Below are 14,245 nucleotides of genomic sequence, written 5' to 3'. Positions count from 1 at the left end.
ACACTGATCTGTCCCCATCCACACCCTGCATTTTTTTAAAAATGCCACTTATTATTTAGTATTTATATATTGCCTTGTATTATTTTCTCTGTTGGATATATATATCACACAGTGCCCTAAGCAAGAGTGTAAATTTCAGGTTACATAAAGGTTTCCTAACTTGATATGGCTCAGTGTGGTAATATGTCTTAGAAGGTGAGAGGTAAAGAAGGCATGGGGAGATCCATGGAGAGATCCATGGAGAAGCTGGAGTCACACTGTTGTCACTGTAAGTCCCACCACTGCACAGGCACCATAGTCAGCACATTTGAAGTCTCTCTGATGTTGATTTTTAAAGCTGTTGGAGTTGCCTTAATTTTTTGGACCTCTAGTTTGAGCAGTTTATTTATGGACCCCATTTGATGTGGTCCAACCCTGAGTACAAAATCCGCACATATAAGTGGAGAGGACACTTTTCTGTTAAAGGGTCTTAAACCTTCCAGAACCTTTTGGGTTTTGCCTGGTCAAGCTCCTTGACTTTCCTGTGAGGGAGGGGAGAAAGTCAAATACAAAAACAAAACACAACCAGTCTCATTATCTAACAAGAGAACTGCTGTGTGCCCTTAACCCCCTTGCTTCTAGAGATCCTTGTCCTTTGATAGTTCCAGCTGCTCATTGTCAGCTCCATCTTGAGGAAGAAATTAACCAGGAACTCTGGGAATCAGGTGACGAAGGGCAAAAAGCAAGAACTGTGCAGAGCAAACATGGCCTGCCTGTATGTTTGCTTTGGTTTAAAGAGTTACTGGGGATAGTAACCTTTTGTTTTTGAGGGAGTTTTATTTTCTTGGTAAATACCTGTTTTGAGTAGCAATTGCTCTATGTGACCAATCAAACAGATTCTTAAAATAGACCTGACTTTTTTCTCTGTAGATCAGCCAGGATGGTAACAGTGAGCCCTGGGCCATTGGTCCCACTCACATGCCAGGACAATGGCCAATCGGGAATGTGTGGGCTTCTTATCTGCTCACAGGATAGCTGTTCATTCATCTCACTGCCTCTTGAACTATAGCCTTTGGTGGCCCTAACTACCACCATGAAGTAGAGTCCTCACACAAGTGTCTGTGCTGCAGATACTGCTAGAGACTCTCACAGTGGGGCATATGCATAAACAGTCTCACAGACCCGGAATAGATTACAGACACTTTTTAAGCTGATCTTCCATGAAGCAAGGGAAACTAAATGAGGGTGAAGGTGAATATGGGACTGGAATAAGAACATATCTAGTAGTTAGGTTCTACTAGTTAAAGAACAAAGACAGAGTCTCTCCTTCCCAACAGGAGCCTGCTGTGCTCTTGGGGAGTAGGGGATGTCTGTAGCTGGGTTGTTGATTGAGCCTCACCTTCAAGGCCTATCCTCAGCTTGTTCCCTTCTCCACTTACGCATACTTTCACTGAAGTAAGATTAGCTGTTTATAGCTCCTCTGTCTTTCCACCCCTACTCCCCACCCCAGTCACACATGTATATATACAACTATGCTAGTTCTCTCCTCTGCTCTGTGTGTCCTATGTTCACGCTCTCCATTTCCCCTAAGTCCTTCCCTTTCCTCTGTATCAATTCACTCTTTTCTGTCCTTCAAGGTCAACACAAGGTCCTCCTCCATATAGCTTGTCCAGAATGTTCCCTTGTCTTTCTCACAATTGGGCCCTGGTTCTTATCTCATGTTATTGGATCAGTTTTGTATGCCCACAGAGTCTGTGAACTCCAGGAGGGCAGAGGCCTTGTTGGATTTTTTTTCATGTTTTGCCCACGTTGCCTAAAATGCTCCTGTTCCTAGGTCACTTATCTTCCCTTTGTCATCACTTCTGAAATGCCCATAGCTAGTTGCACAAAGTTGGTGGTTGATAAATGCTTGCTGATTGGTTGATTTTTCTATAGTCTATATGAAGGAACACTGAATAATCATTAAAATAACAGGCTCAGCATGATCCATGACCCTTATTTGGGATCCTTGAAAATGAGCATGTCTAAACACATAATAAATTTGGTGTGCATTTCTCTTTCATTTAGGTACTGAGCAAGGGAGTCTGACTCTAGCCTCTCATGTTTAGTTAGGACAATTCAAGTGAGCAAATATGAAATGAGCATCTTCTAAGTGTGCTTCACTGTGCTGGATCCTGGTAATGGAATCTGAGGCTCTATTCCTGGAGAAGAGCATTAAGAAGCCTTATCAGTCACTGTCATGTATTTCCTTCTTGGTCCTAAGGGGAAGTGACCACGATCACTGTGTGAAACCACAGGCTGTTCAGCAGAAGGAAAAAATAGGGAGGGAGTTTAAAGGGGTCAGAAGCTAGAACGAAGGATTTCAGCTTCCAAGAGCACAAACCAGTGATTCTCGAAGTGATGGTGACTCATACGACCACTTATGCAAGTGGCATAGCAGTCACCCGAACCAGAAGAGACCTCCAAGTGAGGGGAACCAGCCCAAAACTCTTTCTGGGGAGCAGCCAAACCTTTAACAGGGAACAAAGTCAACAAAGGTTTCTGAGAAGAGCTAAATTTATCCAGGTTGCCTGAGGTGCTCGAGGGCATGAACTTCAGGGGAAAAAGTACCAGAGAGATCAGATAAGACAGTATCCATGGTTGATGAGTCACCAGAGTGAAAGAGGGAAATCTCATCAATGCTGATCCTTAGCAGCTGCTTAATCATACAGTGTATGTGAATGTTTAAGGGGGTGGTGGTGGTGGTGGGGGGGGGGGGGGGGGTAGAAGGGTGATGAGGGGAGGGGACAAAGAGGGGATGGAACAGGTTGTCTTTAACTGAGGCACTTGAACCATCTTAGGGATCTAGGAATAATAGAAGATCCTGAACATGCAATGTCTAGGGTGCAATAGCTTGGTGACATATTGATAGAATCCCACCTATTGATGGTCCAGAGGAAATTATGAGGACATGGTAATTTTGGACAATGTATCTAATTTGCAAGGAGTTGGAGAAAGCCAAGACAAAGTGTTCTATTACTCACTCCAGGGTGGCTCTCAAGGGTAAGCTGAGCAGGAGGAAGTAGAAGGTGAGGGAGCACTTGCTCCTTACCTATTGGTACCTTTTTATAAATACCTTTTGGTACTTTTTATCAATTCTATCTTGTTCAATCCTTTGAGGTATGTATCATCTCCATTTTATTGATGAAGAAACTGAGACTCATTGACTTTATATACTCTCAAAAGGTCACTCAATAATAATTGTTAAAGTCAGAGTTAAACAATCAGCTAGCTGGGCTCTTTCTTCACTGCCTGTTTTCTAGCTCTCTCTCATCCCAGCCAGGAAGGGCCTCTAAGGAGGGCCTAGTGTAATTAGGCCTGTGGGGAGGGAAAGAGGCCAGAAGCTCCTTGCTTATAAAGCTTTCTGGATATTGGGCCATTCAAAAGCTTATAGCCAGCACTCCTTCTAAGCCACCTCAACACTTTCCTACTTTGAATTTCTTCCCTCTCCCTCCCAAAATGACATTTCTTTGAGAAATTCATTTAACTGGGCAAGAAGTAGATGCCATTGCCTCTTTTTCTTTGTGTTTAGCATATGATAATCTTTCTGGTCATATCCCAGTCTCCTTGGTCTTTGCCCTCAGCACAGAGAAAGTGCATGTTTTCCCAACCTTTATACCACATGGCTCTGAGCAGCACAGGCTCTGATCTGGACTAAGTCCACTTAGCAGAGGGGTGGATGACCTTCTACTGAGCCTTCCAGGAAACACCTGTTCTCCCCAGGTTCCCCCAGCACCTGTGCTAGTGGCAACAGTGCTAGGGTGGGGGCAGAGTGGGCAGCAGCCTTCTTTTCTGCAGGAAGTCCAGAAACAGCCCTACCAGGATGGACTTCAAATGTCTTTGCTCACCCTTAAATTCTCACTCTGCCTTCCTTCTATCACTTTAAGCATTGGCCACACATGCTGTAACACATGTGTAACACTGGAGAGGAAGTAAGCAATGAGAATCTCATACCTCAGTTCAAGATAGTTATTCAGAGACAGGTATAGGCGCCTCTTGTCTTCTCTTTTTCTTGCCCTAAGGCTGGCTTTCCTTAGGACTTTGCCATGGGTATCTTCTCAGTGCACTCATTCTCTGTGGGCAATCTCATCCCTCAGTATGACAGCAAACACCACTTACATGTCAGTGACTGAAATCTCTCTTCCCAGACCCCAGTACCTACCTGTCCACTAGACACCTCTACTTGGAAGTCCCTCAGGACACAGTGACTATTTAGTAAGTCACTGTTGAATGCATGGACTGTCTAAGCTCTTAAGGTTGGCAGCTCAGACAGAGTAAGACTCTGACTTGCTGGATTTCATAACTCTCCTTTCATTGTTGCTTTGGAGTGGTGGAAGGAATCACAAGTTTAGACTTACCCCTGTGTTCAGACTTCGCTATAACATCTATATCTATGTTGATCTGAAGGCTACAGATTCAACTCTGAGGTCACCAGTCTAGAGTCCCATTCAGGATTCTAGATCTAGTTCTGATGAGGTGAGTTGGGTAGCTTTGGACAAGTCTCCTTGCCTCTCTGGGTCTCGTGAGATAGTTTGATTGCATGATTTTTGAGGTCCTTTCTACTACTTACCTTTCAGGATGAAGCATTCAGTACCTCTGGGTAGGACATTTTATCCAGACTAACTAGCTGATAGTTTTTGCTGGGAGGATATACTGTAAATCTCAGCAACTTGTCAAATTAATTTTGTTTTTCTATCACTTTGTCTAGATCTCTGAAAATGAGCACGAGAACTACTTGGTAGTTTCAACATTGTCTAAAATTTAGACTTTGTCATAGTAGATGTTTACATAGTAAGCTTAAAGATGAGGCTAAAAATATCTCCATCTCACACAGACATCTATTTTTGTCTAATTCGATTATTGTCCTTTATCCTGAAACATGTACTGGCAGAAGCAGCTGTTGCCTGAGCACATGGGCAAGTGTTTGTGTGCACAGGTGACTGTGCAGAAGGGAGCTGGAACTCCAGGTTGGTAACTGCTTAATAAAATGTCAGACGCACAAATGATGCATCCAAATGAGTTGCTATTTTTCCAAGTATTCACCTTGATAGGCATAATTATTCTTAGATAGTTTGGGGGCTACTATTTATTTCTGATAGTAAATTAATTTAAATTTTAGTTAAAGTGACATAGGCTCTCTTGAAACAAGTCAAGTGTGCTAAACACACTTGTCAACACAGGAGTCTAGTAGCCTCCTGCCCACCTCCCCACCTCTCCCATATCCTGCTCCCCAGGGGCAATTGCATCAGTCTTTCAGCTCTGTCTGGTGTTATGTACTTCCCTATCCTATATAATAAAGAGGTGATATACAAATTGACCATCACTCCAACAGACAAGATGGCTGCCCCCATGTGGACACAAGATGGCCACCACAAGATGGCCAGCAGGGAATGGTAGTTGTGGACAATCAGGCCAGTAGGGGAGGGCAGCGGGGTACTCAGACCTGCAGGGGAGGACAGTTAGGGGTGACCAGGCTGGCAGGGGAGGGCAGTTACAGGTGACCAGGTTGCAGAGGAGGGCAATTGAGTCAATTGGGCTGGCAGGGGAGCAGTTAGGCATTGATCAGGCTGGCAGGGGAGTGGTTAGGGGGGTGATCAGGCTGGCAGGCAGAAGCAGTTAGGGGCAATCAGGCAGGCAGGCAGGTGAGTGGTTGGGAGCCAGCAGTCCTGATTGTGAGAGGGATGTCCGACTGCTTGTTTAGGGATCGGGCTTAAACAGGCAGTTGGACATCCCTCAAAGGGTCCCAGATTGGAGAGGGTGCAAGCTGGGCTGAGGGACCCCCCACCCCCCATGCACGAATTTTGTGCACCGGGCCTCTAGTTTTTAAATAATATGTTCTCTTACTGCTGTCACTAGATTAATAATTTGACCATTATTAAATACTTTTACCATTGATGAGGTTAAAGATCTCTTATATCTTCCTTTCTTTCTCTCATGCTTTCAATTCCTTCGACAGAGAAAAACCATCATCAGTGTTTAGATTCTTATGACGACTGCAAGACTGTTCATGCTGAGCCAAGTGGTGGATATCATTTCAACCTTTTGTTTTTTTCGGGTGGCTTTGCCTGTTTCCTCCTCCTCCTCCTCCTCCTTCTCCTGCTCTTCTTTTGTCAATTACCTTTGTATCTATGGCTAAATTCCCCTATGCTAATTAACATCCTCACTATATAAATTTTTCATGTGGTCAAACCAGCTAGGTGGGAATGGAGGTAGTTTCACAATCCTCTTGAAGCCTGCTAGGTATCCCTTTTCTGGAGACCCTCATCCAGGAGTCTCTATCCTCCAGCGCCTCTTTGGCTTGCTCTCCTGACCAGCTTCAAACCTGTTCACAGGGCAGGGGACCTCCCTTCACAGTCATCCAGGAATTTCCTTCCTCTTTCTCTTCTGTTGCATCTCCTGTTTCCTGGATCTCCTGCCTTCCCCTTTCTTGATTTATACCTCATTTTGTTGGGGCGTATTCTCTAAGAATTTCTGAGAAAGGGTACATAGGCATTAAGTATTTTGAAATCTTATATGAAAATGTCTATATTCTAAGCTCATATTTAAGGGGGACCTTTGTTGGGAATATATGGAAATAATTTTGCTTCAAAAATTTTTTTGGTCTACTTGTTTCTAGAGCTGATGTTGGGAAGTCTACTGCTCATTTCTACTCCTCGTTTCTTTGCCAGCAATGTATTTTCCTTTCTAGAAGCATTTGTTTACCCCTAAGATGTTAAATTTCCATGATTATGTACTTTAGTGGGAGTCTTTTTTAATTCACTATATTGTGCAACTGATGGGCCTTTGTCTGCAACTTTGTGTTCTTTAATTTCTTGTATTATTCTTTTTTTTTTGAAAATGCTTTCCCTATCATTTTTCCATTTTCTTTTTCTTTTTTGTAAGTATTTTCTGTCAGAAAAATAACACCCTACATTGATTCTCTGACTTTTAAAATCTTCTTATCTATCCCTTTGCACATTTTTTTGGTACCTTTTGAGAGATCCCTTCAACTTAATTTTTTACATCTCCCGCTGAGTTTATTGTATCTTTACAATAAACTTTTACAAGAAAGCACTTTTTTCTTATTATCATGGTTCCTTTTGTTGTCGTTGTTGCATTTTACTCTATTTTCATGGATATAATCTTTTCCCTATTTCTCTGAAGATACTAATGATAATAATTATTTATTCATGGTTGTTTTCTGCTTTCTGAATTGCCTCTGCTTCCTCTAGGTTGTTTTTTATTACTGTTTCTTATATCTCCATATTTCATGTTGGTGGGTTTTCTTAAGTATCTGATGTTTCCTAGTTGTCTGTTTTTATTTAAGAATGAGGTTTCTCAACTGGTGGATCACATTTTAGGGGGTCGTTAGGTGGCAAGTGGGCTTTTACACACATGGCTGTCTGGTAGTATTCAGAAGACAGGAAATATAATGCAGTGGCCAGGTCATCGAAACAGGGGTCATTGAATTAGTATGGTAAAAGTTCAATGTTTTTCTCTTTGTTTATAGTGACTTTTTGTTGTCGTTACATTCTTGGACTTTAAAAATCATCAAAGGGATTGATAAGTGATTGCCTTTTTGAGGTCATTTCAGGTGCTGTCTGAAACTTGGAGCTGGGTGAAAGATTAGAACTTCAACTCATTGAGTCTGAAGAGCACATCCTCTTTGGGGATAGACAGAAATAACCAGCTGGAAAAGATAAAAGGAAAGATTACTTGGGCTGAAACCGGTTTGGCTCAGTGGATAAAGCGTCGGTCTGCGGACTGAAAGGTCCCAGGTTCGATTCCGGTCAAGGGCATGTAATTGGTTGCGGGCACATCCCCAGTAGAGGGTGTGCAAGAGGCAGCTGATCGGTGATTCTCTCTCATCGATGTTTCTAGCTCTCTATCCCTCTCTCTTTCTCTCTGTAAAAAATCAATAATATATATATAGATAGATAGATAGATAGATAGATAGATAGATAGATACAGACTAATTAAAAAAAAAAGATTACTTGGATATTATGACTACCCACAGAATTGATATAATTGTGCCAAGCAAGAATGGGACTATTATATAGATACAAATCCTAATGTTATATAACTTTCTATTTGAAAGGGAGCAGCTTCTTGCAATATAACTATATGATTAATGCTGTTATTAGAAGGCTGTCTCAACCAGAAGTTTTCAGATTTTTAAAAGTATTTTATTGATTTTTTTTTTTTTTTTTTTTTTTTTTTTTTTTACAGAGAGGAAGAGAGAGGATAGATAGTTAGAAACATCAATGAGAGAAAAACATCAATCAGCTGCCTCCTGCACGCCCCCCACTGGGGATGTGCCCACAACCAAGGTACATGCCCTTGATCGGAATCAAAACTGGGACCCCCCCAGTCCACAGGCTGACGCGCTCTATTCACTGAGCCAAACCAGTCAGGGCAGTTTTCAGATTTTTAATGAAAGATGCCAGATCTGTGCTTCCTCAATTCTAGCCGTGGCCTGCTACTCACATGCATCAAGTCCATCCCTGAATCCAAAGGTTATGCTTTTCATTCTTTGATCTTTCCATTCATTTGTCCATCCACCACTTATTCTTATTCTACCTCCAACTCTAAGAACCTTTGCTCAACAATGTAATTCTACTGATTTCCCTAGCACGGAGTAATTCATGACTTAGATTGTTCTGGGGGTTAGTCACAAACACAAGTGCCTCCCAAAGGCTAGGCATTTATAAATGAAGTCTTCCCTGTGTGTCAGCTAATAGAGAATTCTGGGGACTGGAGTGGACTGGAGAATGGACGCTCTCATTAATGGGCAGCCTCACCTTTGCTCTAGTCAATTGCTTTCTGGTGGGAATGCAGGGCAAGGGTCACGTGTCTCCTAGTTTTTCGAGAGAAGCCAGGCTTTTTATGTGATTTTAAAAAAGTGATGGTTCAATTTTACAAAAGCACTGTCTAGGGCCAACAACAATGGGTATGTCACACTGTAGGTGGGCAGCCTCTGACATCAGTTTGCTCTTTCCGTGAGGCGAGGAGCTCCTTCAGCTTGTTGTTTCCTAATTCCAGCAGTTCATGCACTAACCAGTATACATAGTAGGTACCTGATAAATGCTTGTCCGATTTTCTGGAACACCACATTCAAGCCGAACAAAATTATTATCTCAGCTGACTCTGTCGTCTGTAGGTGTGCAAAGAAAAGTCTTTCCCTCAAACTCATTTATGTATTGAAGCTGCCTCCTTGTTTACAAGTCTAATGGGTCTTATGCATTTGCCTGGCAGGTGCAAGTGAGATATTAATGTGTTCTTTGTCATCTTGAACGTGCCCTCAGCCTTCCTTGCTAGAGCTACCACCAGCAGTGTAAACTCATTGCCTCTATTTGGTTACTCATCCTTCCACAGATACTACTCCCCAGAAATCACTTGCAATAGTAAGGCCACCAGTGGCCTTTCTGATGTTGCAATGCAGTAGTGCTAACCAGCCCTGCACCTCCTCTTACCTGTGTTGAAGTAGTCTAGACTAGAGCATTTCACGCTGTTCATTATGTCCTCCTTTGTTCTTTAGTCTTTGGGGCTCTGCTCTCACCTGAATTTTCCTCTTTTTCTGGACCCTCCTCAACAGGTTTCTTTTCCTGACCAATCCCCCATATGCCAATTCTCTGCAGGTTTCACCCTGGGCCCTTCTCCTACCCCCTCCACAGATTCACCCTGGATGACCTTATGCTCTCCTCTGCCCCTCCCCTCATGAGTGCTGATGATGCCTAGGTCTGCCATCTCCATTCCAGACTCATCTAATCAGCTGCCTCTGGCAGTGTCTGTCTCTATTGATACTTCAAACTCACAGTCTAGTCCAAGGCTGAGCTCATCACCCTCTGATCTGCCTCCTACTGCTCCTCTTCCTACATCCCTGTTCTTTGTGAGAGGTGTGCTATCACCTAGTGGCCCACACATGAATTTCATGACTCTTTCCCACTGTAGGACTGTCCAACAAACACAAAAGGGCACCTGCTGGAAACACAAAAAAATAAAAAATAAAAAATTAGGGAGCCAAAAAATCATTTTGAAAGCATTTAAGTGCTTAAAAAATACATCAAAGTAGCCATCCTAGAAAAACAGAAACTTTAGGGAATTCCTTATACCTGTTTTATGGTTAGATATTACCTTTATTTTGAATGATGTATACAGTGGGGGGGGGGGGGTAACCTTTTTCAGGGATTAGAACCATTTAAGTTCTTATTGTGGCCCTGGTCTACCTTAGCTGCCTCTCTCAAGGCCTAATTGGTTCCTGAGCCCTGTTGATGTTGCCTCACTGACAACAATTGAGCTGACTCTAATGCCACCTTAGGGGTTTTGCTGTTTGCTACCTGGATTGCTACAGCAGCTGCACAGAGCTGTGTCCTTGCTTCCTGTATGTCTCTCTCCTTCCTAAGATCTTTCCATTGCAACTTAGTAAATTCAAGGAAAGGGCTGACCAGGCCCTGCTTGCCCTCATTTGGCTTCATCTCCATGCACTAGTTCACTCCTAGTCTTCACTCTACCCTTCTCAGGCTTGTTCCACCCCCTTCCACTCCCACAGGCCCCCAGCCAAAGAAAGGGTATGCAGGAGAAGTGAAAGAAAAGACAGAGGACTCTCAACTGGTGGTCTCCAGAAACAAAATTAACCCCTGTCCCCTGCTCTTCAAAGTTTCCAAAAGAAGCATAATCAAACACATAGAGCTAGACCTCAGCTAAGAAGTCTTCCCTCCTGTCTCTGGGTTGTCTCTTGGTGATGGCTTTTGCCCATCAACTGCAGGTAGATTCGTTTCTGGCCACATGCACAAGAGGGTCATTGTTTTCTTTCTCTCAATGTTCCACTCAGTGTGAGCATCTTCCTGTCACCAGCCACGAGCCAGCCTCTCAGCTGACAGAACCCGTGTCTGCTGTAAACAGGGTCGGGAGAACGCCCTGTGCGCCTCCGGTCAGGGCTCAGCCTTGGCTAGGGAGCTCCATCCTCTCCTCTCCCCGACATTGCCCGTTCTCACCAGGGGACTGAAGTGGGGGGTGGGTGGGGAGGTGGAGGAACCTGGAGGAGGGGGCTGTTTGTTTTCTTCTTTGTGTTAACAATACAACATCTGTTCCCCAGCCTGGCAGCTGGACCAAAATGAAACGATGTGAGCTTTCATTGCCCTCTGGATCAGGGGGTGGGGAGTGGGAGAAGGAAGGAGGGAGGTGCAGCAAGGGCCAAAGTGTCCCTGAACAATAACAACAGCAACAATAATGAAAATACCTTCTACACTGCAGGCCAGGCTGGGAATCTACAGAGCTGGGTAACTGGATATTCCAGCTGATCCACATATTGCAACGAATGCACTAAGCAGCAATCTGTGTGCCTTTGTAGAAGAATCACCCAATTAAAAGGATAGTGTTTACCGGGTAAATATCTGTTTTGGCTCATGCACTTTGATAGAAAACTCCTTTATTTACCCAAAAGTGATGCCGAGAGACGTAAAGTGAGCTGGAGCAAAAAAGAACATGAGAGTTGGAGAGAGCAGTGAGGGGAAAGCAGGACCCACATCCTCCTGGTTTCCCTCCCACTCCTTCCTTTGCCTCTCTTCTCTGAGGTCTCAGGTTGGCGTGCTCCTGGACTTGGTCATCGCGCCTCATCTTTCTTCTACCTATAGTCACTCTCCATGCTTTCATCTAGTGTAATGACCATAAGTAAGTGGCATCTAATTTTAGGGCCTTTCTACAAGGCCTCCTTTGAACCCTGACCTCTCACACTGTTAACTCTGCTCCAGCTTTGCTGGCCTCTGTTTTTAGGATGTGCCAGGCACATTCCCCGGCTTCTTCCTGAACTGCTTTTCTCTCTGCTTTTTGCTTCTCTTTACTCTCTCATCTTTAGGCCGGTATCTGAGCATTTTGTAATCTCCTTTCTTAGTGTATTTTTCTCCACAACTCATCCCACCTAACAAGCCAGATCTGTTTAGCTCATTGCCTTCTCCCAACAATGAAGCAAGCTGCATGAGGGCAGGGATCTTTGCCTGTTTTGTAGTCACCGGGAACAGTGATTTGCACATAGAAGGCACTCAATAAATATTTGATGAATGAATTAGTTGACGAGTAAATAAATAAGTAGATGGCTGCATGAGCTCTGTTGTTTGTGGCAGGATGGCCAGAATGCTAGAGGCTCATTCCACACCCTCTGAATCAATGAGAAAGTGCTAGTTGAATGTTTGTTTTGGGTGCAACATCTTTCCTCCCCTGGTCCAAGGAAGGCAAGGTAGACTTCTGAGGACCCATTATGGCTCTCTGGAACAGGATTTGGGGCTGCCCCTAGTAAAGGACACAAACAAAGGCTTCCATTCCAGTTTACAGAGCCCCTCCCTCTTCATTTTACAGACTGGCTGATATTAAGGATTTCTGGGCAAAGGCAGTGGATTACAGATAAGGGGACATGGGAACATGCCAGACAGAAGAGGAGAAGGTGAAGGATGCAGGCTGTCAGGTCAGGGCCTAATCCCTATCATCGGGGGGCAGACCATAGCTCTCTCCTCTGTAACCTTCCCTGGGGCCACCGGGGCCCATGTCTTTGCTTCTTGACTCATTAGCCTTCACCCAGGGCTGAAAAAAGAAGTGCAACAAGAGCAGTCATTTCCCGTGCTAATCAGAGCACCTCACATTTGCACAGTATGCTGAGAACCCCCAAGGTCATTTCTTATGCATTATCTGAGAACCAATCACAGGCAAGGAAACGGTGCTAAGCATGAAAGACAGCTTTAACACAGCGCAGTGAATGCTATGAAATGCTATTGTAACTAAAGCAATAGGTAGTAGGCAGATAGTGTTCCCTTTTCACAGATTAGAAAACGGATTTAGAATTTAACTTGCTCAAGAATACCTGGGGATTAGAAGGGTGCTGGGGATTGGACTTGAGCCCAGGGGTTCTGGCGCCCAATTCAATGCTCTGACCTTTCTTTTACACGGTGTGTTATTCCCAGGTGCCTTCCTCAACATTTTCGAAGCCCACACAAATGCCCACACCACCTTGTGGCCTCCATCTACCTGGTCCGGAAGCAAGAGCAACACGATGTGTGAGCTGTTTGTTTTTCTTGAAGTCTGTCTGCTAAGGTTGGAGGTAGGTCCCAGGCTCCTTTGTTAATCCATTCGAGTTCTGTCACTCATGTTGTTGTTCCAGCTCTGCACTTACTAGTGAGTGACACTGATGAGGTTATTTAACCCCTCTAAGCCTCAGGTTATTCACTTGTAGTATGGGGATAATAATAGTTCCTACATCAAAAGGTTGCTATAGGGATTGATGAATACGTATTGTTAAAGCGATGCCTCTGTTTTCTAGGGCTGCCATAACAAAGTCCCACAGACTGTGTGACTTAAATTTCTATTGTTTAATAAATTTCTCCCAGTTCTGGAGGGCAGACATCCAACATCAAGGTGTCAGCAGAGTTGGTTTCTCCTCAGGCCTCTCTCCTCGGCTTGTAGATGGTCACCTCGTGCTCTGCCCTCATATGATCTTTCCTCTGTGCACACATGCCCCTGGTGTCTTTTTCTTTGTTCTAAGCTCTTTTTATAAGGACACCATCACAGTGGACTAGGGCTCACCCTAACGGTTTCATTTGAACTTAATCACTCCTTTCAGAGGCCCTGTCTCCAAATGCAGTCATATTCTGAGGGTATGAGGGTTAGGGCTTCAACATGTAAAATGGGGGCATAATTCAACTCAAAACAAACCCCTAGAACAGTGTTTAGCACATAAAATGTTAAATAAATAAATACAATCTAATGTTTTGTTTGGATCCACATTCTCAGCCTCTACTGATTGTTAGGGGCATTGAGTTCTGTGAGTTCATTGCCATGTGTGCACAATTACGCTTCCTTCTCTTGTTCTAAATGCGTCTCTCAAGCTTCCAGAACGGTTTCAGGTCCTAGTATGTTTACACTATTGGGTTTTGGAAGATTCCGAGTTTACTTTCTCCATTTCCTATGTGATTTTCTAGAATTTGTGGGTATAGTTCTATGCCATTCTATCTATTTTTAGATATCCCCTCTTCAGCTTTTATCCTTTATACATGGCACAGCCAGAAGACCTGGCCTAGGAGTCAGGCGAACTTGGTTCTAGCCTCAGTTATGCTACAAGCCAGCTTTGGGCAAGCTCCTCAGTTTTCTGAACCTGTGATTCTCTAGATCAGTGTTTCCCAAACTTTTGACATATGTGTACCCCTTCTATAATTTTTGTAACGCTGAGTATCCCTCATACTCATGAGAATGTAGAATTAGGCGC

At 43.7% G+C, this 14,245-nt stretch overlaps 1 long non-coding RNA gene across 1 annotated transcript in view; it reads left to right on the top strand.

Moving 5' to 3' along the window:
- LOC311612272 overlaps positions 1-14,245 on the top strand; it is a 153,564-nt gene that overhangs the window by 37,619 nt on the left and 101,700 nt on the right. The window contains exon 2 of the long non-coding RNA XR_014793266.1: positions 12,948-13,084. This is a non-coding gene — a long non-coding RNA (uncharacterized lncRNA). The remainder of the gene's footprint in view (positions 1-12,947; positions 13,085-14,245) is intronic.

This window comes from Pipistrellus hanaki (genome assembly GCF_964339955.1).
Source record: "Pipistrellus hanaki genome assembly, chromosome: 18".
NCBI classification, from domain to species: domain Eukaryota; kingdom Metazoa; phylum Chordata; class Mammalia; order Chiroptera; family Vespertilionidae; genus Pipistrellus; species Pipistrellus hanaki.
Note: the sequence above shows the minus strand (reverse complement) of the source record. Positions and strands in the feature narration are given on the sequence as shown.